Genomic DNA, 25,558 nt, shown 5'->3' on the forward strand with positions numbered 1-25,558 from the left:
AAGAGGGATTCGGCATTGTTTGCTTATTGGTATGGCAATAAGTTTCGAGGGTATTAAACTTATTTTCACACGCCAGGACTTGAACGGCGCAGTACCGCACGCACTGACCTAGAGCTGAAGATAAGCGAACGTTGGGCGTCATTGTACACCTGTGTTTATGAAAACTTGTGATAAAGCTAGCCCAGCTATGCACTACTAGACGAAACATCACGTGTTTGTCTCCTGGCCTTGCTTGTCTCGCCTAGCTCCCGCCTCACAGTCAGCTGGTTAGTTCACGCGCGTACTATTTATTTTCTTTATTTGATATTTTCAATACTTTCTTATCAACATACCATCAGTAAAAAATTTGTGTTTATTTGTACTTTCAAAGCGGAATCTAACTATATATTTTTAAAATATTTATTTTCCTACGCAAAGGCGCCTTAATGAGGAAAAATCTAAATGTCTCCATTTCCATAAAAAGTAAGAAAATCTGTTTATATGTCGATATAAAGTTTAATTTCTCAGCATCAAAATAAACCATGATTTTGATCATTGGGTGAAAGGGTTTAGGAGCTACAACAGTTTAAAGTTGCAAATTTTATGAAAATACGATAAATTTGAAGTTCTGATGCCTCAAACTTTGCACAAAGCATTGTATCACAGTTCTCTATGTACAAAAAGTTTTATTGTATTTAGAAATTGTAAGGTCAATTTTCTCTATATTTCGGTCGATTTGAGATGGAATAGCTCATATGAAGAGAAGGCATATTTTTCACTGTTGATAGTGATTCGTCTTTCGGACGGGAACGTTAAGCCTTACGACCAATGTTCAATCAGAAGAAGGGAAAGAAAAGCAGTAGGCCCAAGCATTATCTATGCATGAAACGGTAATGTTCCACTATTATTAGTGTCCATTGGCTGTTGCATAATTCGCTTCCTATTTGAAACGTACAGTAGCGAATGCTGCATAGACTACTCTAAAAAGAATGTGTTTGATGTAAGCCTACATGCCTATCTGGTCGTTTTCGTACCAGAGTTACTGGAAAGGTTATGATAAGAACGTGAATTACAAATCTGTCCATTCACAATTCGATTGAGAAGACAGGCCGTGGGCAGGAACTAGACGCGTGTTTGTACAGGCAAGAGTGCACTGTAACCATGGTAACTAGCAAACATTTGAAAAGAGCTTATTTGCGTGTAGATTTTCAGATACCCCATCAACCGCCATGCCGATTGAACTTGAAAACACGGTCTTTCTGTGCAGTTCTACTTAATATTAGTTGAAAGATATTTACAGAAGTGAGGAACGCGACAAAGCGCCTAATGCTTGAAGTATACGATGACGATGACGTTGATGAAGATGAGTGATGAAACATCTAAATTTGCTTTGAGGCTTATGTGGTGCGACATTTTAGGGACTTTGCTTCGTGCCATTGATGGACAGACATCTCAAAACTTCAGTCCTGTAATGAATTTCTAATGCCAGATCTACATTTAACGTCTATCAGTTAAGGCGGTAAAGTACAGTAAAATCCCGATTATCCGTCACCCTGTTAACCGATTGGTGGATTATTCGGTTGTCTCTCTCGCAGAAAAAAAAATGAAGTACTGTACATTATATTAGTACGAATTATTTCTACAGAGTGTTTTTACAAACCTTTAACCTTACGCATTATGGCCTATTCTTCGAGTGACCGTATTGTTTAACTTTATGCATAATGTTTTCTACAAGTGTCAAAAGAAAACATGTTGTACCTACTACGGAAAAAAGTGCAAGTATTTGAGTGGTTTGGGAAAAGAGAAAATGTGGTTCATCTCACATCACAATACGAGATAGGAATTACAACTCTGCGCGATGAAAAACAAAATATAAACTGTATAAAATTTGTAAATCTACAACATGAGACCTTTATAAAACAGTTATGTTACCGGTTGTTCTTTATGGTTGTGAAACTTGGACTCCCACTTTGAGAGAGGAACATAGGTTAAGGGTGTTTGAGAATAAGGTGCTTAGGAAAATATTTGGGGCTAAGAAGGATGAAGTTACAGGAGAATGGAGAAAGTTACACAACACAGAACTGCACGCATGGTATTCTTCACCTGACATAATTAGGAACATTAAATCGAGACGTTTGAGATGGGCAGGGCATGTAGCACGTATGGGCGAATCCAGAAATGCATATAGAGTGTTAGTTGGGAGGCCGGAGGGGAAAAGACCTTTGGGGAGGCCAAGACGTAGATGGAAAGATAATATTAAAATGGATTTGAGGGAGGTGGGATATGATGATAGAGAATGGATTAATCTTGCTCGGGATAGGGACCAATGGCGGGCTTATGTGAGGGCGGCAGTGAACCTCCGGGTTCCTTAAAAGCCAGTAAGTAAGTAAGTACAACATGAGACCCTACTATTCCTATCTCTCCACAGAAAGTCGTCGTAAGGAGTTTCCTTGGCCATTAAAAACCCGTCGTTGAAAACCAGACTTAAGTACAATAAATAGGCCTAATGTTTTAATAACTGACATATCGGAAAATCAAACGTGAATTGTAAAAAAAAAAAAAAAAAAAAAAAAACAGACTTACATTATTGAACTTCTGATCCACTACCTAGTGTATTAAAAAAAAAGACTATTGGGGAAATTACGAAAATATTGTGTACTTTGTTTATGAAAACTTTTTATGGTACGGATTATCCGATTTTTTCGATTAATCGTTCACTTCACCCCCTTCATTACCACGGAGAATAGAGGCTCTACTGTAAAACGGAACATAAAAATCCATGTCCACACTATTACGTTGCAACTGATGTTTTTTCGGCCAGTCACGTAGGTACCATGGTGTAACTGTGTCAGGAACACGGACGTGGGTTTAACGTGAATATGTCTGACTTAAATCGATAGATCTTGACTAGCTCTTTCGTTTGGCACCAAAATTAACGAGTTAGCACATCGGAGTCGCGAGATATATTGCCCGGAAATTTTCACCTACGCCCAAAATAGCCGCCAGTCGCTGCGGGGCCCCACCCGCGCCTCTCGCAAGCGCGGCACGAACTCAAGGTCATGAATCATGTTATTTATTGCATTATTAGTTACAATGCCTGTGATTAAGGTTCTGGCTGATACGTACATCTATGTATTATCAGGCAGTACACCTCCCTTGACGATATGTCAGAGTAAGAGCAATTTGTTTGTATAGACTACATCTGAGGTCTGATAGTGTAATATATTATTAGTCAGCGATGTATGCAAGGAGGGAGAATGGAAATGGACAATCGACTTCATTATCTCCTGACTCAGTTGCCTCATGAGTGATACCATATTAGTAGAGACCGTTTTCTTAGTTCAGCAACATTAGAATGAGTATCACGTCACGTATCCTTCAGTAGACACCCTGCTCACAAACACAAGTAACGCGCACTGCAAGGTCTCTCTAAAACAGATTCCTTACTCCTAAACAAGTACAGTATGCTTCAGTTTAGGAATGTTTATATGATATTATACATTACTAGTTGAAATAAATGTTCGAGGTAGGAGGGCTATGCCTTATGTCGATGTAGATTTTGTTACTGTGACAGTGAAAAATTAGAGAAGGGAAAAACGATTGTTGTTGTTTAGTCAACTGTCTCAAGACAGGTTTGAACCTCATAAGCAGGGAAAGGATTTATGTGTAAATACATATTTACTTATAAAGCTAATATAATTTATATTTTGCATTATCTTTATGTTTCACAATGTGTAGGGTTGAAAAATCCTACTTTTATTTTCCATATTTTTCCATATTTTAGAGTTTAGTACATATTTTCGTTAATTTCCATATATTTTCCATATTTCATATAAAACAGTCCATATTATATTAGGTTTAACAATAAAACAAAACAAAATTCCATTAACTTTTAAAAATACATTTCAACAATAGAGATTTAAACACATGTTCAGTAATCCCTTTAACATCAGAGTTATTTGAAAATTAGCAGTCCTATCAACAATGGGAAAGTAAGTTACAAAACTGTATTAATTTAATTTAAAATTTTTAACAGACTTCAGTTGTGCAGCTCAACAGTTAAATGCCAGTCAGAGTACACATAGGTTCAGTTTTGTAAATCATACTATAAAGACGGTAAATATGCCAAAAGTACGTCATTCAGTCAATTTAAAATCAAAACTAACAAGTTACATTTCAGAATTTAAAGAAGATGGTTTATCAACTGACAATAAAATATTATTTTGTAATTTGTGTCAGTGTGCAGTATCATCTACACAAAAGTTCCTGGTGCAACAACACATTACAACTAGTAAACATCAGGCCAACAAACAACTAAATTCCAAGCAGAGACAATTGTTTTTAACACAACCAACAACATCGAATGTAAGATCTGAGTTTAACATCGACCTGTGCCGTTCTCTCATCTCTGCTGATATTCCTCTCTACAAACTAAAGAATAAGGTCTTCAGGGAATTCCTTGAAAAATATACTCAACATACAATCCCGGATGAGTCAACACTTAGGAAGACGTATGCTCCATCCATCTACGATGAGACAATACAGAAGATAAGAGATGAAATTAAAGATAGTTCAATTTGGGTTTCCATTGATGAGACTCCCGACAAAGAAGGTAGACTTGTTGGTAATGTAGTTATCGGTTTGTTAAGTGAACAATATTCTGAACGAATTCTTTTACATTGTGATGTTCTAGAAAAGTGCAATAACAAAACTATAGTTAAACTGTTCAACGAAGCTATGGGTATCCTGTGGCCAAAGGGTATTATGTACGATAATGTGTTATTCTTTATTAGCGATGCTGCCCCTTATATGGTCAAAGCTGGACAAGCATTATCTGTTGTATATCCTAAATTGACTCATTTTACTTGTGTGGCGCATGCATTTCATCGTGTGGCAGAAGTGGTCAGAGACAATTTCCCTAAAGTAGATTTGTTGATTTCATCAGTGAAAAAAGTATTTCTCAAAGCTCCCAGTAGAGTTAACGTGTTGAAAGAAATGTACCCTGAAATTCCATTGCCACCAAAGCCAATTTTAACTAGATGGGGTACATGGCTAGAAGCAGTTGAATATTATGCCGAACATATAGACTCTATTAACAATGTTCTCCTTGCATTGGACTCTGAAGATGCAGTCTCAATTGATACTGCGAAAACAGTTACCTGTGACATAAGTGTGAAGAATGACTTAGCTCACATTCAGCATACATTTTCATGCATCATAAAAACGCTCAAAAGTCTCCAAAATAGGCACCTTTCATTATCTGAAAGTTTTGAAATTATAAATAGTACTGTGGAACAACTGAATCGTGGTAGAGGTAAAGTTGCAGATGCAGTAAGAGCTAAGGTGGACACTGTACTTTAAAAAAACCCTGGATATGAAGAACTACAAAAGGTTGTTGCTGTGATGAGTGGTGAATCAACAGTGAAGATTAACTTGGACTTATCCCCAGCAGACATTGTGAAATTGAATTATGTACCAGTTACTTCTTGTGACGTCGAACGCTCTTTTAGTCAGTATAAATCTATCCTCAGAGACAATAGAAGAAGATTCACTTTTCAGCACTTGAAAGAAATGTTTGTAACCTATTGTTATGGTAACAGACAATAAAAATTGTGTTTTGTTGAAACTACATTGGAAGATAAGGTACGTCCATTATATTTTTTGTTTAGTTTGATTAAAATGTACCAATATTTAACGTACATAGTCATTTTTTTATAATTTTAAGTCCATATTTAATTCCATATTTTGGTAAAAATCCATATTTAATTCCATATTTTGGTAAAAATAACTACATATATATTTACATATTTCATATATTTTTAGTCCATATAAATCCGTTCCCTGCTCATAAGTGATATCAAGAAGACTCCACTTATGAGGCAATTAGGCCAGGAGATAATGGGGTAGGGTGGGCAGTTTCTTTTCCCCTCCATTATATACACCGCCGACTAGCTACATATTACACTAATCAGACTTCAGACACATCTGATTTATAAAATAAAACCATCTGCCCTTCAATAAGAGTGACCACAAGGATCCAGAAACAGATACATATATAAAAGTTTACAATGAAAATACATACAATAAATTTCAAAAGAAAATTAAAGTGAATCATGTTACTTGAAATAGAGATGAAATTGCAAAATTTCAATTGAGTCCTTTAGAATTTCCCTAAGGATTTTCTCCACATTGCAAAATGTGAATCCATTTGATTTTAAAAGGTTATAGCTGTATTTGGAGATGGTACCACGAACTACAAAAATAATACCGTGTACTGACCAACGATTAGCCATGATGTTATACTGCTTGCTAAAATAAGGAAAACCACCGGCGTGGCTCAGTCGGTTAAGGCGCTTGCCTGCCGGTCTGAAGTTGCGCTCGGGCGCGGGTTCAGCAGCTTGGGCTGATTACCTGGTCGGGTTTTTTCCGAGGTGTTCCCCAACCGTAAGGTGAATGTCAGGTAATCTGTGGCGAATCCTCGGCCTCATCTCGCCAGATAAAGTAGCCACGTCCAATCAGTAGGCTAGCGGTGTCAAAGAGGACGGAAGCTTTGTAGTTTCAATAATTTTAATTATGTCGCGCTGTCAATTGTCGTCAAGTCTTTTGAAGGCCGCTATACGTAAATGACCTATGCCAGAATATTACATCAAATGTGAGGCTATTTGCAGATGACTGCATTATCTATAGAAAGATTAGAAATAATTCACATGTAGATGCTATTCAAACAGACTTGAATAAAATTTGTAACTGGGCGTTAATGCATAGGATGAAAGTAAATGGTTCTAAAAGTAAATCTATAACATTTTGTAAAACCCGAGAGGAAACTACTCTTAATTACGAATTCAGTGGTGTTGTAATTCCGCAAGTACAATGTTGTAAATACCTAGGAGTGTATTTAAACTCCAAACTTTCTTGGGGAGAGCATGTTGATAATGTTACGGGTAAAGCATGGAGGGCACTTCATTTTATTATGAGAATCTTGAGAAAGGCTAGCCTCAAATCGAGGGAAATAGCATATCTAACATTAGTGCGACCGTTAATGGAATACGGAACTACATGTTGGGATCCCTATAGAATATATCAGATAAATTCCTTAGAAAGAATCCAGTATAGGGCAGTTAAATTTGTTAAAGGTAAAAGAGAAGATGGAAACGATACGATAAAAGAACTTAAATGGGAAACTTTGGAAAACAGACGTAGGAAAACTAAACTAACATCATTGTATAGAGCACATCTAGGTCAGAAAGCATGGGTAGACATAACAGCTCGGTTAGAAAAGCCAACGTACTATGGTAGGAACGATCATGATTTTAAAATCAAATGCAGGAAACAGAAAACGGATGTAGGTAAATTCTCATTTTTAAATAGAACTATAAATGATTGGAATGACCTACCTGCAGCGGTCTTTGAGGGCTGTCCTTCCTTAAGGAGATTCAAGAATAGTTTAAAAAGTTGTGTATAAAGTGCAAATTAAAATTAAGACGACATTTAACATTTAATTGTTTAAGGTGACATGTATTTATTTAGCCTGACGAGTTACTTCCTTGGTTTGAATTGTAAATTATTTAAAAATAGCGTGTAAGAGGGTCTTAGACTAGAAATGTTTAGTTTAAATGTAGTTCTGTTTTATTAGTACAGTATGCATAAGGGTGTAATTATTTCATTTATTTGAACTATTGTATCAGTGAAGCGAGGTGAGTCTGTGAAGTTATGGTTTTACAGTGCAGTGAATAGTTCCGATCAGTGATAATTTATAGCGTCAATGAAATGTGTTCTATAGTGTCAGTGAAATGTGTGCTAAAGTGTCAGTGAAATGCGTCATAGTGCCACTACAGTGAGTGAGATGAGAGTACAGTGAAAGACTATTGAAACTTATGTAGGGCTTATACATAATAATGTAGGTTGTAATGTAAAATTAGGTATTTTATTTATGTTTTATTATTATTGTGTTAAATTATATTGTGTATTCTTTTTGTATTGTGTATAAAATTGTAGGCCTATTGTGTATTGTATAATTGTATTGTGTATTGTTTATATTGTGTATACCACTGCCACCGGGTGCATGCCCACTTGCAGTGTAAATAAATACATACATACATAATACTCCACGCGGAGTGTATGGACGGAAGCTTTGTAGTTTCAATAATTTTAATTATGTCGCGCTGACCATTGTCGTCAAGTCTTTTGAAGGCCGCTACAATAGTCCACGCGGAGTGTATATATAAACCAGAGTTGCAAATTTTAGCAGTGTGTCTTGTTCCATGTTATATTAATATATAGCAGCAACAAACAAGACGTGACAACGTCGCATTTTCATTTTATTATCGGTGCATGCAATAAAGACCTACAAATCTTAAAAGGAATGCCGATGCCTAATAATTAAACGAGGCTACTATACTATCTCGCTATCACCAATCTCATCGACGCTAAATAACCTCGTAGTTGATTCAGCGTCGTTAAATAACCAACCAAAAAATAAGGAATGCAAGATTCATAGATGATTCTCTTTTCATCATCATCTTCAGAGCACGGTAGACTGGTAACTAAGACTTTCGTGGTTCGAATCCTGCCTAGGAAGGATTTTTTTTGTTCCTTATTCAAATTTATTCCCAATACTTTTCGATTGCAGCGATATTTTATTACTTAATTAACTTATTATTACCAGAACTTGAATTTTACCAGCAATCGAAAAGTATTGGGAATAAATTTGAATAAAGAACAAAACGAAGTTTCCTTCCCATGCAGGATTCGAACCACGAAAGTCTTAGTTACCAGTCTATCGTGCTCTGGAGTGAACAAGGCTCTGAATTCAGCTACAAGGGTCGATCCGGTTTTTTTTTTTTGCCACTACTGTACCTCTCCTCCGTCTCCTTACTTCTTAGACTGTCTCTAGCGTGTAATAATGCCGTTCGAGTTTTTGTCACCACTGTTATATGATCAAGTAAGACATAAGACATCGTGACGCAGTAGGCTATGACTAATTTGCTATAAAGTAAGTTCGCCATCTCACAGTTAATAAATTCATCGCCTTTTGTAGAACCTATTACTTCCGCGACCCACTTGTTGAGCAACGCGGACATAGGAAGCTATTGATAAGGTCCTCCTAGCAGATGCAATATGAATAGAGTTTTGCTCGGTATAATTGGGACGTGTGGTGATGTGGGAGCGCACGTCACAAGCGGCGCTGGAGTGGGGGAAGGGAGGCACGCAGCTCAGAGCCGTGCGGTGGCCGTCAGTAGGCGCTAGCGTGGACTAGCATCCTGTGCGGCTAGAGGGCGCGTTACGTCGAATCTCGATACGAAGCGCGTGAGTAAAGTTGTGAAGATGCGGTCAGCAGTGTTATTATGTGACGTAAATACTGAGATGTGACAGTTTTATATTCGGACCAACAATTTTCATACCGATAATTGTAAGTAGCACTGCATAATTAATGCTTTAAGATTTACGTAAGATAAACTTTCACAAATAATTAATAAAACAACACATAGACGGCCTACAACTTGGGTACATTTTTAATTTATACGTAATCGGCAAGTGTGTGTGATGACATTCAAATGCTGGCGTTAAATTAGGCTACTTCAAAATACTTTTCGCAACCTGCAAGCGAATGACTATCGATTCGAATGATTAAATAAATGCACGGTTTTATTTATGAGATACGATAATACTCTTTACTTCAGTTAATTTATTTACCTGTCTGTCGAGTCTTCATCGCTTCCTTAAAGATGATTTTGCTTTTCCATCCTGCACTAGACAAACACACTGGAAATCACGTGATGTGGTATTAGCACGTCGCCGCAAATAAGACAAGACGACAGAGGATGCAGTTCCATGGCCTGGTTGGAGTTCGAACACACGGTCTTAGCTTCACGTAATATAAAAACTGTGAGCGTTAGTATTAGTGAATGCCGTGTTAATTACTGTAATTATTCATCATCATAATCATCATGAATCCGAAATTTTATGTAATTTTATATTTTTTTCCTTATTATGTACCAGTCTCAAAAATCAAAATGTTGGCGAATTAGGCTAACAGGACGGTTATATTTAATTTTAATACCGGTAGTACATATTTTTACAGATTTCTCACAATACTACATATTCTTAAGATGATTACATATTTTTACATGAAATTGACATCCATGCCAAATGAAAGGTCCACGAAAAGAACAGTCACTTTTTCTTTATTTCTGTTTTTGGTCCCATCTCCTATCTCATAAAGTGAACTATCTTTCTAATAAATCAGAATGGCAAAAATTCTGCGCTCCAACATGGTAATTTAAACTAAATGAGATGTAGGCCTAAAATAATTATGTCTTATCAGTGTATTAAAGTTAAGAAATGCTCCCCTGTAAAATATAAGAAACGTGACTTAGCGTGTTCTTTCCGTGGACCCTTCAAATGTTGTTTCATTAAAAGTCTTGTGAAGAAAATAATCTTTTTTTTTTTAGTAAACATTCATCCGGGACTCGTACAAAGATAATCATCTTCTTTAAAGTTTAAAATGAAGTTCAGACTTCCTCTAATAAAATGGCGCATTAGTTTTTTCCTGGTCAATATATAGAAATTAAAAGCTTGACTTTGACCATTTGATTTTTATCAACTTCATTGTCCGACATAAAAATCACAGCTATTTTCTTAATAATAATAATAATAATAATAATAATAATAATAATAATAATAATACCACCGAGCGGGCTAGCGGCGTGGTAGAGGGCTGGCCACGCATTCGGGAGGTCCGGGGTTCGATCCCAGGGGCGAGCAATCCTAACGATGTTTTTCATGGTTTCCTCAGTTATTTCCAGGCAAATGCCGGGATTGTACCTCTTGAAAGTCCGGCCATGGACGGCGATCCTTCCCTTAATCCTTTCACATGTGTGAGTGAATGATGTGTAATGTCTTAAATGTTGTGTTGTATCGGAGGTAGCCCTGGCATTGAGCTGATCCCTCATCCGGGGAAGCCCTCCATGTCCTCGTATGATCAGAAAGTATATATGTGATCCATAGATTAATTCCTCTCCCGACAGGTCGCGGCCCTGTAAGGCCCGGGTGGCGTGGGTCGTGTAAATACATCTAAAAGGGAGAGGTTAAACTAAGAGAAAGAAGATAATAATAATAATAATAATAATAATAATAATAATAATAATAATAATAATAATAGTAATAATAATAATAATAAAGATAATAATAATAATAATAATAATAATAATAATAATAATACTAATAATAATTGTGCATGAATGCAACATATCATGCACAGACCTGTTTGGAATATGTGTGCAGAGTTTCATCCATGTATTGTGGGTCCCTATCACCACGGCATGGCGCGTTCTCAGGTTGCGGATAGAGGAGACGGCCTACAGTTGTGGGGAGTTACTGCAAATATATGGAAGGCTAACAACCTATGACCGGAAAAAAGAGTTTGTTGCGGAATCTCAACGTAAGGCATTATATTCTTCGCCTAACATAGGCCTAATTAGGAACATTAAATCCAGACATTTGAGATGAACAGATAGTACGTAATTGGATACACATTTCAGCGTTCAGGATAGAACAACCGCTCAGGTATTTTCCTACACATTGTTCTAAAAAAAACCTAATGATTGGCAGATCTCGCTGTCAGCCACGTCCATTCGCTTAACCCTTTGCAGTAGTGATTGTTCAGAGGAACCACAGTTTTCTTTCTCTCTCTATAATTGAGGCGTGTAGTTGCAAAATCAGATACATCACTTTTTTTTCGAAATGAGTTGTTGTATTTTATATCTTCATATGATTCTACAACTGCTATAGCATTGTTATGATCCAAAGACAGATACATCACATGGATTTGTGTGATGAAAGAATAATATTGGTAGCAAATCGTTGGTTTCTTGCAAACGTTTTTCCTTCATACTGAAAAATTATGTTTTAGTGATGTATCTGATTTTGCAACTAAACGCCTCAATTATAACACAGATGTTCCACCATGGAACCACCTCTTGATGATACATACAAGTGCCACCTGTGTTTTGAAATTTTGTGCAGAGTTACAATTTTGAAAAAAAGAAATTGATCGAAGATTTGTTATGATCTATGATATGGAAAACATAAAAAATTACATTTATGCTGCAAAGGGTTAAATATTTTGTGGCACATTGTGGTTCATGTCTTGATTAACTTCAGAATCGCACCAAAAACTATTATCGTGACATAAATAAGTATGTAATTTGTATGAAATTATTCTTGTAATTCATCTTTATTTAAAATATAACTTTTTAAAATAAATAATAATTTTTAACTCCCTGTGCAATTTTGATAATGCATATTTAGTACATATTTTGAGGTTTTATTTACATATTTCTAAGATTAATATTACATAAAAATCCGGATTCTAATTATCATCATCATCATCATCATAGTTCATAGATTAGCCTTTAAGTCTGTTGCGATTTCGTAATTTTGTGTTAAAGAATTATGGCCATCGCTTTCTTGACTTTCCATTACTTATATTAGCTATTGGTTTATAATGTAATATTATTTTTGGTGTACAGAATTCTGTCATTCTTCAAGATGTTCCTTCCAGTTGTCTCTGCTTAATTTTATTTTGTGTGTTAATTTTAGAATGTTTAATTCATTACCAGTATCTTCATTTCGTTTCATCCTGCAGTACTACTTAAACATTTCTTTTCAGCTACTTCTTTCGTTATGTCTTTTTTTTCTTTTTTGGTTATAGACACAAATTCATATTCATACTATAATAGTATAGGAAAAACGATTGATTTATATAATTTTAATTTAGAGTCTTTTATATTATTCTGTATTAAGGTTCGTACTACCCAGTTTTTTTTCTAACTTCTGTAGTTTTCACTGTATCTTCTTAAAAATATTACATCAGTTATGTATTGCTAAATGCATGTGCATTTTTTTCCAAATGTTAGTCGAAAAATTTGCCCGGAAAAATTTATTTATATATTTTATTTAAAAATAATTTGTGTTTTTAGAAAAGATATATCTGTGCTTCACAGAAAGATAATCAATTTCCTTAAAGTTTAAAATGAAGTTAAGACTTCCTGTAATGAAATGGCGCGTTAGTTTCTCCTGGTCAGTAAACTGAAGTAAAAGCTTAATTTTGACCATTTGATTTTTTTCAACTTTATTGCCCGACATAAAAATCACAACTTTCTTAAGTTGGCTGCGTAACTACATAGTCTTTATATTATAGAGCTATTAATATAACAAAAAGCAATAAGTGTAGATTTTTCATAACAGCTATCAACCACATATTATGGTATTTAAATTACATAATCATCTTCCAGTTCATGCAACAAGTTTGAATAGGCAGAATTGGAAGGGAATTTTATATAACTGGTTGATAGATGAAGTATTTTCTAATATTGATGAGTAGGATCAATTCCTGCGGACGATGATCGATATTATTTAAGGACGATAAAATCCCTAGTATGACTTCCTCCAGAAGGGAAGTAAAGCTATATGTCTCGTTTCGTGAATATACGGAACGAGAAGAAACCTATCATTGATTGAGGATTTAAGAAAATATCTGTCAATCTTTCCTCGCTCATGTTGAATTTGAACCGTAATTAACCTCTGTAGTTAAAGGTGTACTTAAGTGAAATAATCATTAATACCGTTACTACTACAGAAGCACACGATGGAAGCCAGTGATGTGGAATCAGCACACTGAGGATTATCCAGCTTATTAGACAGCAGAGGGCAAACATTCATGACGTAGGTGGAATTCAAACCCACTCTCATGGGTTCATGCAATAATAGAATTGCTGACCTTGGCCTATGCATGCATTAGGGGAATTAGAATATCAATAGTACCTGGAAGGAGAATGTGGGCATGCGATATTATGTCCAAAGATTGTAATATTGTCAAAATTATCAAGATTAATATTGTAATTTGTAACACGAATCACAGGGAAATTGATTAAGAATCAACTTCAAAACAAAGGTGAATGAGTTGCATTCATGTAGAAATTTAACACACATATTTTTTTTCCTGAACATAAAGTACATAAAGCAAAGATATACTCGAAGACCGACCATCGTTTAGTAAAGGGAGCTGAGGGTATGCTATGTTATTTCTAAAGATTTTAATACCAAGTCAAAATTATAATGATTAATATTGTAACTTGTAAGACGAATTATGGAGAAATTACGAGTAATTAAGAATCAACACTCAAACAAAGATAAGCCATTCCAGGAAAACTGGGAATTCTAGATCCTTTAAAGTTTCCATGGCTTTACGCCTCGGTTGCAAAATCTGTCACATTCATAAATGTATCTGTGGCAATATTGTAGATTCTTATGGCCACCATGCCTTAAGTTGTGTCATGAGTAAGGGGCGTCTCTCTCGTCATTCATCGCTCAATGACAATCATTAAAAGAGCATTAACATCCTCAGGGGTTCCATCCATCTTAGAACCTTCCGGGATCAGCCGTTCAGACGGCAAGAGACCCGATGGTCTGACTCTAGTCCCGTGGCGTGTAGGCAAATCCTTAATTTGGGATTCCACATGTGTGGATACACTGGCCCCTTCTCATCTGTCTTCAACCTCTAAGACACCAACCAGGATCTGCAGTAGAAAGTGCCGCTGTCAGTAAACACCATAAATATAAACATCTTGCGGATAATTATATTTTTGTCCCTTTTGCGGTTGAAACGTTTGGATCATGGTGTAGTGAACCCAAAGCTCTCATCTCCACCATAGGCAGAAGTTTAGTGCAGCTTTCTGGGGACTCTCGAAGCAGTCAATATCTACGTCAGCGCATTGGTATCGCCATTCAGCGCGGTAATGCTACAAGTATTCTTGCATCCTTCCCTGAGTCCTCTTATTTAGATGAGATTTTCTTCCTTTAATTATTTAATTTATTTGTATTTTATTATAGTATACATATCAATGTGAATACAATTTCACTATTTTTTTATTATTTATATAAGTAAATTTTTAAAATAAATGAGTAAATGTTGTTATAGTGAAAATTATATTTATTGTTACAATTATTTATACAAGATGGATGTGTTTTGTGACTAGCAAAATTTGAATCTGTGACTCTGAAATCTGCTACAAGGGTTTGTCCGGTTTTTTTTTTGCCACTACTGTACCATTTAAAATGATTCATGTTTATTTCATCATTCTTAATTACAACGTTTATGGAAAAGTCTTTTTCATAAATATTTGTTTTCTATTAATGTAGGACACAGACAAGTCTCTAAATTTAAACATTTTGATGTTTTATTTTCAAAAGGAAAATATTTTACAAGTTTTATGGGTATTGAATCTATGGTTCGTCCCAGGATTCTGTAGAGTAACTTCACTCTTATGGGGCCAGAGTCTATCTGTGCCGGAGTGTATTGCGGGCAGCATCAGCTCGAGGCCGCTAAGGGGTAAGATGCTAGTAGTAGAAGGTAGAGTAGAGTTCAGATAGAAATGATCACCTTCCTACAAGTGATTGCTAGCATCGTTCAACCAATACCTCCCCCCAGAGCGATCATTAACCCTAGCCCTCCCACATACCAGTTGCGCAGAGGTCTTGTTTCGTCTTTCTTCTCTACAGATTTCTGGGACGGACCATAAGTGGTCTTGGCTACGTAATAGATACTTTTTGTTTCCTTCAAGTTTGCGGTATTTACTCATAGAGAGATCAGCTGTTAATGTATGTTTTTCAAGGAGCTATTGTTGAATAAATATTTTCAGAGTCTGCACTGTTAATTCCAGAGCTCCAGGATCAAGGAACTTTTTACTCTGTACTATATTCCTTCTGCCATTTATTTTATGTTGTTTGCGTTAAGAACAATTAGCAGTCTTGCAGTTCAAGCAAATATTTTGACTTAGAAATGTCACAGTTGTTTTGAAACTGAAAAAATGAAGGACATTAACACTCATCTGTAACATCCGTGATAAAATATGTGTAACATCCGTGACATGGCAGAAACAGCTATAAATATTTACCGATTATGTTTTTGTGAACTAAATGGATGGACACTATGAGAATGAATCTCTTTTTGCTTGAGGCAGAGACCTATGTTTTATACTTTTTGTTAATAGGATGTGAAGTGAGTTCACAAATCTTACAACATCCATGACGAAACCTTTTCTTTGTGTTTTGTAATGACAATACATTTTATTCAAACGACTTGTTTTCTGTAAAGTGATATTGATCTTCTAAATCGATTCTAATAATGAAAGTTGACAAAAATCATTTCATTTCCAAAATATAGAGTTTGAAAATAGTAAAAATGTAACCTCTCAACTGAGGTATTAAAGCGGCTACTAGTTGTTAATAAAATATTTCAAAACAAAACATGTGCGCCACTACTGTACTACTTTTATTTCTGTTAAGAGTTATTGAATAAGATCATAACTAGTCCGCGGAACTTCATGCAATTGCATACTTTATTGATTTAGCATATTGAAAAAGTAAAAATGGATCTTTGCCGATCATGGTTTTTACTTTCGAATGATGCCAACTTTATTTTGCATAACTACATATTTCGAGAGTTTTTCCTTATAAATGCATACATTTTCATTATGCATAAATACATATTTCGAGGGTTTCTCCTTTTAAGTGCATATATTTTTTATTTTGTATGAACATATATTTCGAGGGTTTTTCCTTTTAAATGCATATACTTTTATTTTGCATAAATACATACGTCGAGGGTTTTTTCTTTTAAATGCATACATTTTTATTTTGGATATTTAAACGCTTAGATTAGCATATTCCCTTGTTTTGCCGATTCATTATATAATTTCACAATTTTCTCTGGCATAAAAATTATAATAATTTCCAAGAAATATGAAACCATTATCGAGGTCATGAAATTGCCACTACGGCAGTGGATACTTACTGATAATGCTCTGTGAATTCATAGAACCAGAACTCACGGATTTGAATTTCTGCGACAATGAAGTCATGTGTTGTAGAGATCCTGAAATTGCTGTGAATTGTGTACTATGACTGTCTGATTCCATAGAACAAAAACCGAATGTGTTTAAACGCCTGCAACAATGAAGGCACGTGGATTGTAAAGTTCCATTTCAACAAGAGGCAGTTTAACCGCCGACAAGTTTCACTGTACAACCAACCGAAGAACCCGTGCATGATCGATCCGCTTGAGTTTATCTCATTAAGGAATTTGAAAAATAAATAAATAAATAAATAAATAAATAAATAAATAAATAAATAAATAAATAAATAAATAAATAAATAAGTAAATTAATAAATAAATGTTTACACGATATATTCAAGTCATTGGTGTGCAAACTGCATAAAGTTTGTTGTGTAATGAAAAGAAAGCATGTCCTACCTACATTATTTAACGTGGAACCATTAAGTGGGCACGCATTTGGTCATATTGGCCGTTACCATTATCTTTTCTTTTACAATTATATGAGCTACTGCGCAGGAATAAAATAATGATAGAGACTGGATTAATCTTGCATATGATAGGGACCGATGGCGGGCTTATGTGAAGGCGGCAATGAACCTGCGGGTTCCTTAAAAGTCATTTGTAAGTTGTAAGTATACAACTAGTAATTAGTACATTTAAAGGAAATGCAAGTTGAAAACAGATCTAATAAAAATGTTGACTTTATTACAATGATTATTTTTATACCAGTTTTATATATCATATTATTATTAAACTAAATAAACTTCAGGAGTATTTTTTACTGCATATACTTCAATTTTTAGCGCACATTTCAATAGTTTATACTGCATAGTTGCATTTTTTTTAGTGCATAAAGTTCCGTAGTGTAATCTTTACTATATTTTCTCTGTCTAAGATAAGCTACCGCGCAGGAATAAAAATAATATTCTCAGGACGATTTTTATATGGAGAAATATCTTAAAATTTGTGTAGGTAATGTACGAGCAGTTGATAGAGTCAAAGGTGAATTGGCGAGTGTCTGCGAACATTTAATTAAAGGACATATCGCTTTAAAATGTCCACAAAACAGCTGTTTCGAGTATTCTAGAGATTTTTTTTAACAGCTGTATCGAACCCCTACTACTTTAAATGCAAGTTGAATCTCTACCCAAATGTAGAGACTCAATTTAATATTTTAATAATTTACTGTATTCGAGTACTTGACTGGTATACAATATAAAATATAAAACTCGGTGCCATGAAGAAAACTATTTAATCTTTGTAACATATGTACGTATTTTATGTTTGATTATATTATTCTTAAATATTTTAATCATCGTTGTAAATAATGTATTCTTTCTTTTAGGATATGGAAGAAAAATTTTATGTGTTTTCCATATTGTTATAGGTGTTTGTATTTTGTTTTATTGTAAAATAATATTTATTGTGAATACATCAAATTAAACTAAAGTTGTCCACACCTGTGGAGTAACGGTTAGCGCGTCTAGCCGCGAAACAAGGTGGCCCGGGTTCGATTCCCGGTCGGGGTAAGTTACCTGGTTGAGGTTTTTTCCGGGGTTTTCCCTCAACCCAATATGAGCAAATGCTGGGTAACTTTCGGTGTTGGACCCCGGACTCATTTCACCGGCATTATCACCTTCATCTCATTCAGACGCTAAATAACCTACTTAAAAAAAATAAACTAAAATTATTTTATAATCCATGAATACAAATTCATTTAGGGAATAATGCATTTCTTGCATTAATGAATTTCAATTAAAGTGCAAGCTTTATTTAATAATAATAATAATAATAATAATAATAATAATAATAATACTAATAATAATAATAATAATAATAAAGATTGCCCTGGGGAGCCTATCTCTTGGCATCCGTCTAAATGTTGCCAATGCTCTGGTATATTTTTGAGTTACCAACTTGAGCATTAAAGTCCTCCAAAAAGATGCACGGAGAATTTTTTTTGTAGACGTAAGTCTTTACAGGACTATAACTTGTTAGGATAATAATAATAATAATAATAATAATAATAATAATAATAATAATAATAATAATAATAATAATACCTCTGAGGTTCTTGCTGATACATGTATTATTCTGTTATCAGGCATTACACCTGATGCATGTCAGAGGAAAAAGAATTGGTGCACACATCTTAAATCTGATTAGTGGGCATCATGCCAGAAGGCGTATCAATAAAACTGCAAGTTTACATTAGAGCCACATACATATGGCATGATTTTTCTGTCCTTGTCTACATAACATATGCACATTATTTGATTATTTCTTATGTCCAATGTAGTACTTAAACGAATTGTTTCAAACATAAACAGGTTCCATTACAATATTTCAAAAACGCAACATTTATTCACAAGCTCTTCAGCTCTCATACTAGTCAGCGATGTATGCAACGGAGAGAGAAAGGAACTGGCCACCTTTCCCCATTATAGTTGTCTCACGAATGGTGCCTTATTGGTGGGACTCGGAAGTTGATGATTATATCTTTTCTGAGACAATGCAGTATGCAATATAAACTCGTTTCACTTCAACACGAACTAAAATAGCCTAGGCCTACTTCTATTTTGCATTTTTATCCATTTTTAGGTTTTTTTATTGTCTATTGGTCATTTTTTAGGAAATGTTCTACTTTTTGTTGCATTTTTTCCCCTTTTCTGCTTATGAACGGACATTCTTTATAGTGTACTCGCAGTCTATATTCGAGGACCTACTGCGGATTGCTTACACAATTCTAATTCGTCTTGCAGGAATTTTACTTATGCTTGCATCGGCCTTGACTCCTGATCACGTGTGTTATGTGTTTCTCCCATTCAACACAACAGAACAAATATTGCAGTCGCAGTGTCCGCAGTCAGCATATTGTATCTCACAAGTGGAGTCGTAAAAATGCCGAAAGTAAAATAAAGCAGACAAAGTTTTTTGTGACAGTGACTGAGTTTAGCGACGATGTATTTTCCACAGGTGGAAGTATACTATTTTTTGTATTTTACCATTAAAATCATGTTTTTTTTTTTTAATTTTAATGTCATATTTTCAGAAATTTAAAGTCATTTATAGGTCATTTTTCTGTGATTTTTAGGTCATCAACTTCCGAGTCCTACTTATTGGTGTTATTTAACGAGATTTTGACTAAACATGGAACAAGAGTGGTCTTCTTATTTCATCAAAATCATTTTTTCTATATCCTTTTCTTTTCTTGGCATACTAATGAAAAAGTAAAACTTGTATAATGAGTATACTCACCACTGTATACTATAACGTTACCTTCTAGGTAGAGTATCAGGCATTAAAATAAAAAAATATTTAGGACTGTACGGTATCTGTCTTGTTGCATGCATAGGTTGAGTCGTAGTACGGCTCCGGGATCGAATCCCTCCCACGCGCGGATGTTTGCCTGTTGTCAGTCCCTCGCCATGTGTTATGTTAGCTGGCTTGGCTTGGCTTCAAATCGATCTCACGTCAGTGATTAGGGCTGTGTATCGCCTGTTGACAGAACGCCGCAGCCCTTCACGAACCCATGATCATCCACTAACACAGTGCGAAAATCCTTTATTGACGAAACATCAAAAGGGACGTTTAGATAATAACTGAAGCTTATGTTTCATTTCGTATTGTTTCCATTCGCTCTACTTCTGTTTCATAACTTTAGTCTGAGTAAATCTTGTTCTTAAAGTTAAAATTAGATTAAGTATATTGATGCTGAAAAAAAAATGTATTTCGAGATTTTTGCTGGAATACAAGTTTTCAGTATCCCTATAACACAAGTGATATACCTATACTTCGTTACATGAGAAGCTTAGTATCAAAGTTAGACAACTCCATTTTTTGCGATTTCGAGATATTGATTGTTTCTCATAGAATTTTTCGTGTTGAATGAGATTCTGGAACTGTTTAGGTTCAAAAACGGACAGAACAGAGCGAAAATAGTACTTAATTGTACGCTTTAGACAACTTCATTGTGGCTTGGTTTCAAATTAGGACAATTCTTTCAGTAGCCAATGAGAAGCCCACATTCGTACCAGATTTTCCCATCACGCATCGCGAATCCAACATGGCTGATTGTTTATATAGGGACATCATTTTATTTTTACTAACATTTTTAATATTAACCTGGCTATACCTTTGCATTAATGATTGAGACTCGGAAACACCGTTTGCTACCCCCTTCCACGACTGGAGTTCGATGATACTGGCGTAAAATACAAACAGATCACTTTACTAGGTACAAGAGGGAAGAAAAGTAGTTCACCTATTTACGTAAAGTAGGGAATATCGCGATTTTGAGTGTGATAATTTTCATTAGGTTTTGTTTAATCAAAATACAGTACAGTATTAACAGTAAGTGTTTTTACTCACGAACTGAGTTATCCATGCGAACATATTCATTATGCAGTGTATATTATACTGTGTACAGCACATTAGCGTACGATATAGAGAATGAAGTTAAAATGAATAATAATCATAATATGGATATTTAAACACATTTTTGAAAATAGTGACCGTTCACTTCGATACAGTTCTTTTGTGCCTATTATCGCAATATAGCCTATTGTACCTAATTTCAATTAGGCCTACCAGTTTCGTCCTTCGTAGTAGTAACTCTTGTTGAAATAATTGTGTACCTACTCTATAAAAGAGTATCTTACGTACTGTAAATTCAAGTTTTACTTCTGCCCGATCCGAAAAGATAAAAGTACTCAGAAATGCTATCTACTATCCGTCCAAGTGAGTTTGTCGCAGGGTCTTAGAAAGGGAGGAAAATCACGTGACAATTAATTACTTAACGAGGCTCTCTTATTTAAGTTATTTTAAACAGTTGTATAAAATTGCGTATACGTCCAATTCCTAACAGAAATTAATGCTTTCATAAAAGAGCTAAGACAGCCCAGATAGTACCTGTGCGAAAATATGGTTCAATATTGAAAGCTCTTTCGTCACTAGAAAACGCGAAAATATTTCTGTAACGTACTATACTTACTAACTCAGTACTGTACGGCGACTTTGACTCTATACGCGGCCTTGGTTCTGTGTGGTGGACGGTTGTAAATAGAGGGGGTGAGAGTGAAGTACATTCAAAAACTCCAGTCCAATAAAAATTGAAGTAAAAATAAAATGATGTCCCTGTATAACTGGTTTGTGGATGAATAAGTACTGTTTTACGTAAATTTGCTTTGAAAGCGAGTTAGAAGAGACTTAGAGTCAAAAGTAGACGATTTCACTTTAAATATGACTTCATTTGATTTCAAAAGCAAACAGCTCCAGGACCTAGTTACAGAGATGGACAACTCCACTTTTTAAACTTAAATTTCGATCTGAATATTAATTTTAATCCATTTTGAGACTGAAAAAATATTTCTATGAGCCATGAGAATGGTTAAAAAATATGTACGTATAACGGTGACATTGGTTTCCAAGGATCTAGTTTTTCGCTTCTCCTGTAAAAAAAAAAAAGCAAAAGTGGAGTTGTCCAACTTTGTATTGTATTGTATTTATTAACATTCCATGGTATTCATACATTGCTTTACAGCTAGAATATGCAACAAGTCAAAAAACTTAATACTATTATAAAGTCTTAATTTATAGTCACAGTCTAGATGAAATATACAGTGTATACAGACGAGATTTACAATATAATCTACTAGTACAACACATTGTTTTAGTATCAATTTTATGAAGTGTTATTGAATGTCATGAATTCACTTACAGAATAGAAGGCGTGAGAAATTAGGTACTTCTTTAATTTGGCCCTAAATAATCTTATGTTTTGAGTTTTATTTTTTATATCGATAGGGAGGCTATTAAAAATTTTTACTGCCATATAACGCACTCCTTTTTGATAGCACGATAGACTTGCCGATGGAGTATGAAAGTAACTTTTTTGACGTGTATGAACTGTTGAATTAGTTACAAAGTTTTCAAGATTACATACGAGGAAGACTATTAATGAAAAGATATACTGACAAGCCATGGGAATTATTTGTAGTTTTTTTTAAAATAGTCCTACAAGATTCCCTAGATTTCGCACCTACTATTATTCTAATTACTCTTTTTTGTAATAGAAATATACTGTTACTATCTGTGGAATTTCCCCAGAATATTATTCCAAAACTCATTACCGAGTGGAAGTATGCAAAGTATATTGTTTTTAAGGTATTGATATTTACTATCTTTTGCATAGTTCTAATAGCAAAACAAGCTGAATTTAGTTTGGGGGTAATTTCTTTAATATGATTTTTCCAATTTAACAAATTATCGATTTTTAAGCCAAGAAATTTGGTTGTCGTTGTTTCTAATAGGGATCTGCTGTTAATTATTGCGCTAGAAGTTTACGAGGTTGAATTTGCACAGGATTTAAATTGAATTATGTTAGTTTTGTTACAATTTAATACCAATTTATTAACTGAGAACCAGTCACATATTTTGAAGAGAATTTCCTCTATTGAAGATTGGAATGTGTTGGAGTTATTGGCTGTAATTACTATACTTGTGTCATCTGCAAATAATATAGGATGACCTACAACTTTGATACCAAGCTCCTCACATAATGTCTGACAGACGACGTAAGCATTGCCGGCAGAGAAAGAGAAGGATAATTCATATTGAACCAGTGGCAGAGGTCTCATTCCACGCTTATCTTTAAGTTGGGCGGTCTGAAGCGTTCTACCCCCGCCCAACTTGAAGACAAGCGTAGAATGAGACCTCTGCCACTAAAACTTCTTTTCGATGTCGCTTAGCTCCTAAACGAGGCATCAGAGAAAATGCGTTGTTTTACGAAAAATGATCCCCATTACGAGATCTATCGATGCCCATAGTTTGTTGCAGAGATCCTGAATCATTTTTTTTTTGTATATTAGCAATACTCTACTTCCCTATCACACTGTATATGAATAAGCTATAATTGAGGGGTTGGCTGGAAGAAGGGCGTTATTCGAATTACGACGTTTATCCATAAAATGAATATATGCGTTCTTTGGCGGCGTTTCTACCAACCTCCACAATATCATGCCTCTATTCCCAAAATATTGCAATATAGAGGCATTATTTAATTGCGTCCTTCTTCCATCTCACTACTGTGGTTCGAGAACCGGCGAAGGTAACTGCAAGTGTGTTCGCGTTGTCTGACGAATGTTTTGATCTATTCTATATTTTGTCTAATGGAAGCTAATATAACCTTTCTGATGTTGAAAGTATCAGTGAAAATGAATTATATGCGGAAAGGTAAGAAACAGAAATTGTTTAAAAAACAATGAAAGAATAATGTAGCAAGCGACAACAAAATTACGGCAAGAAATAGGCTACAGTATTACTATTTATTGTTGTCAATGGAGAATGAATATAAGGTACTAATAATATATGCGTATACAGTGCTATAAAATGTTAGATCCAGGCTAGCAGTCAATCATTTAGGAACGACCATATTTCTGACAGGTTAGCAGCAAAACATTTACACCAGTTGCTGCCAGAAGAAATATGAGGTGTCTACAAAGTAACAAGCCATTTTCCATTGAGGATTTTGGGAAAATGGAATAAAAAACCAACAGGATACATTTCTTATGGAGAGGAGGACCATTAAGCAACGTCAAACAACTGTAACACCACAGCACCGAGAATGTTCTTGAGTATACAGTAGCTATCATAACTGAGAAGAATTTTTATGCAAGTCCTTTATTCTGGCATTATTTAAAATATCTAAGAAACGAGTGATAACTGTACAAAATATACTGAAACTAGGTGATACTGTAATGATAGATATGAGAGGCAAACACTCCAGTAGGCCTTACAAGATTTTAGATGTTTATGTTAGGTTATAAGGTCACTTAAAATGTTTGTAAGCTTATATTCTAGGTACTTTCAGTTAAAATTATAACTTTACATTAGTGGGATAATTATTTTTAGTGTTGTGATAGCAATCTAGTAAACGAACATATGTACACTATCTACCAAAAAGTATTTGGCACTGTTTTTGCTCCCTTTAGAACCTCGTGGTATCGCTCTTGTTGCTATAATAGCAGCCACCCTGTCAGGCATTCTCTCCACTAGTTTGTGTAGGATATCCACTGGAATGCGTCACCATTCCTCTTGCACCATGGCGCTCAGTTGGACAGTGGAAGTTGGCCCCATGTTTCGGCGGCTACTATGCAGTGGTATGCAGACAATAATGTTCACCGGTTGGACTGGCCTGCACTGAGTCCTGATCTCAATCCCATTGAGCACCTTTGGGACGAATTGGTCCGGCGGTTGAGGTCTCGGGAGATGCGGCCAACTTTCATTGTCCAACTGAGTGCCATGTTACAAGAGAAATGGCGACGCAATCCAGTGGATATCCTACACAAACTAGTGGAGAGCATGCCTGATAGGATGGCTGCTGTTGTAGCAACAAGAGCGATACTACGAGGTTCTAAAGGGGCAAAAACGGTGCCCAATTACTTTTTGGTAGATAGTGTATATATTTTTTGTAGAACACATATTGTAATTATCTTCATAATTATAGGCCTAATATAAACCTATATCTAGTCTTTCCTATAGAAATATTATGGAAGGATAACATAATTAAAAAAATTGAATACTTCGTTCTCATACAATATTTAAACATTAACCATGGAACTCATTGTAATCACAAGAAAACGTATTACCCTACAATATATATGAATAGTGTCATATTCCAGC

This window comes from Periplaneta americana, chromosome 4 (genome assembly GCF_040183065.1).
Source record: "Periplaneta americana isolate PAMFEO1 chromosome 4, P.americana_PAMFEO1_priV1, whole genome shotgun sequence".
NCBI classification, from domain to species: Eukaryota; Metazoa; Arthropoda; class Insecta; order Blattodea; family Blattidae; genus Periplaneta; species Periplaneta americana.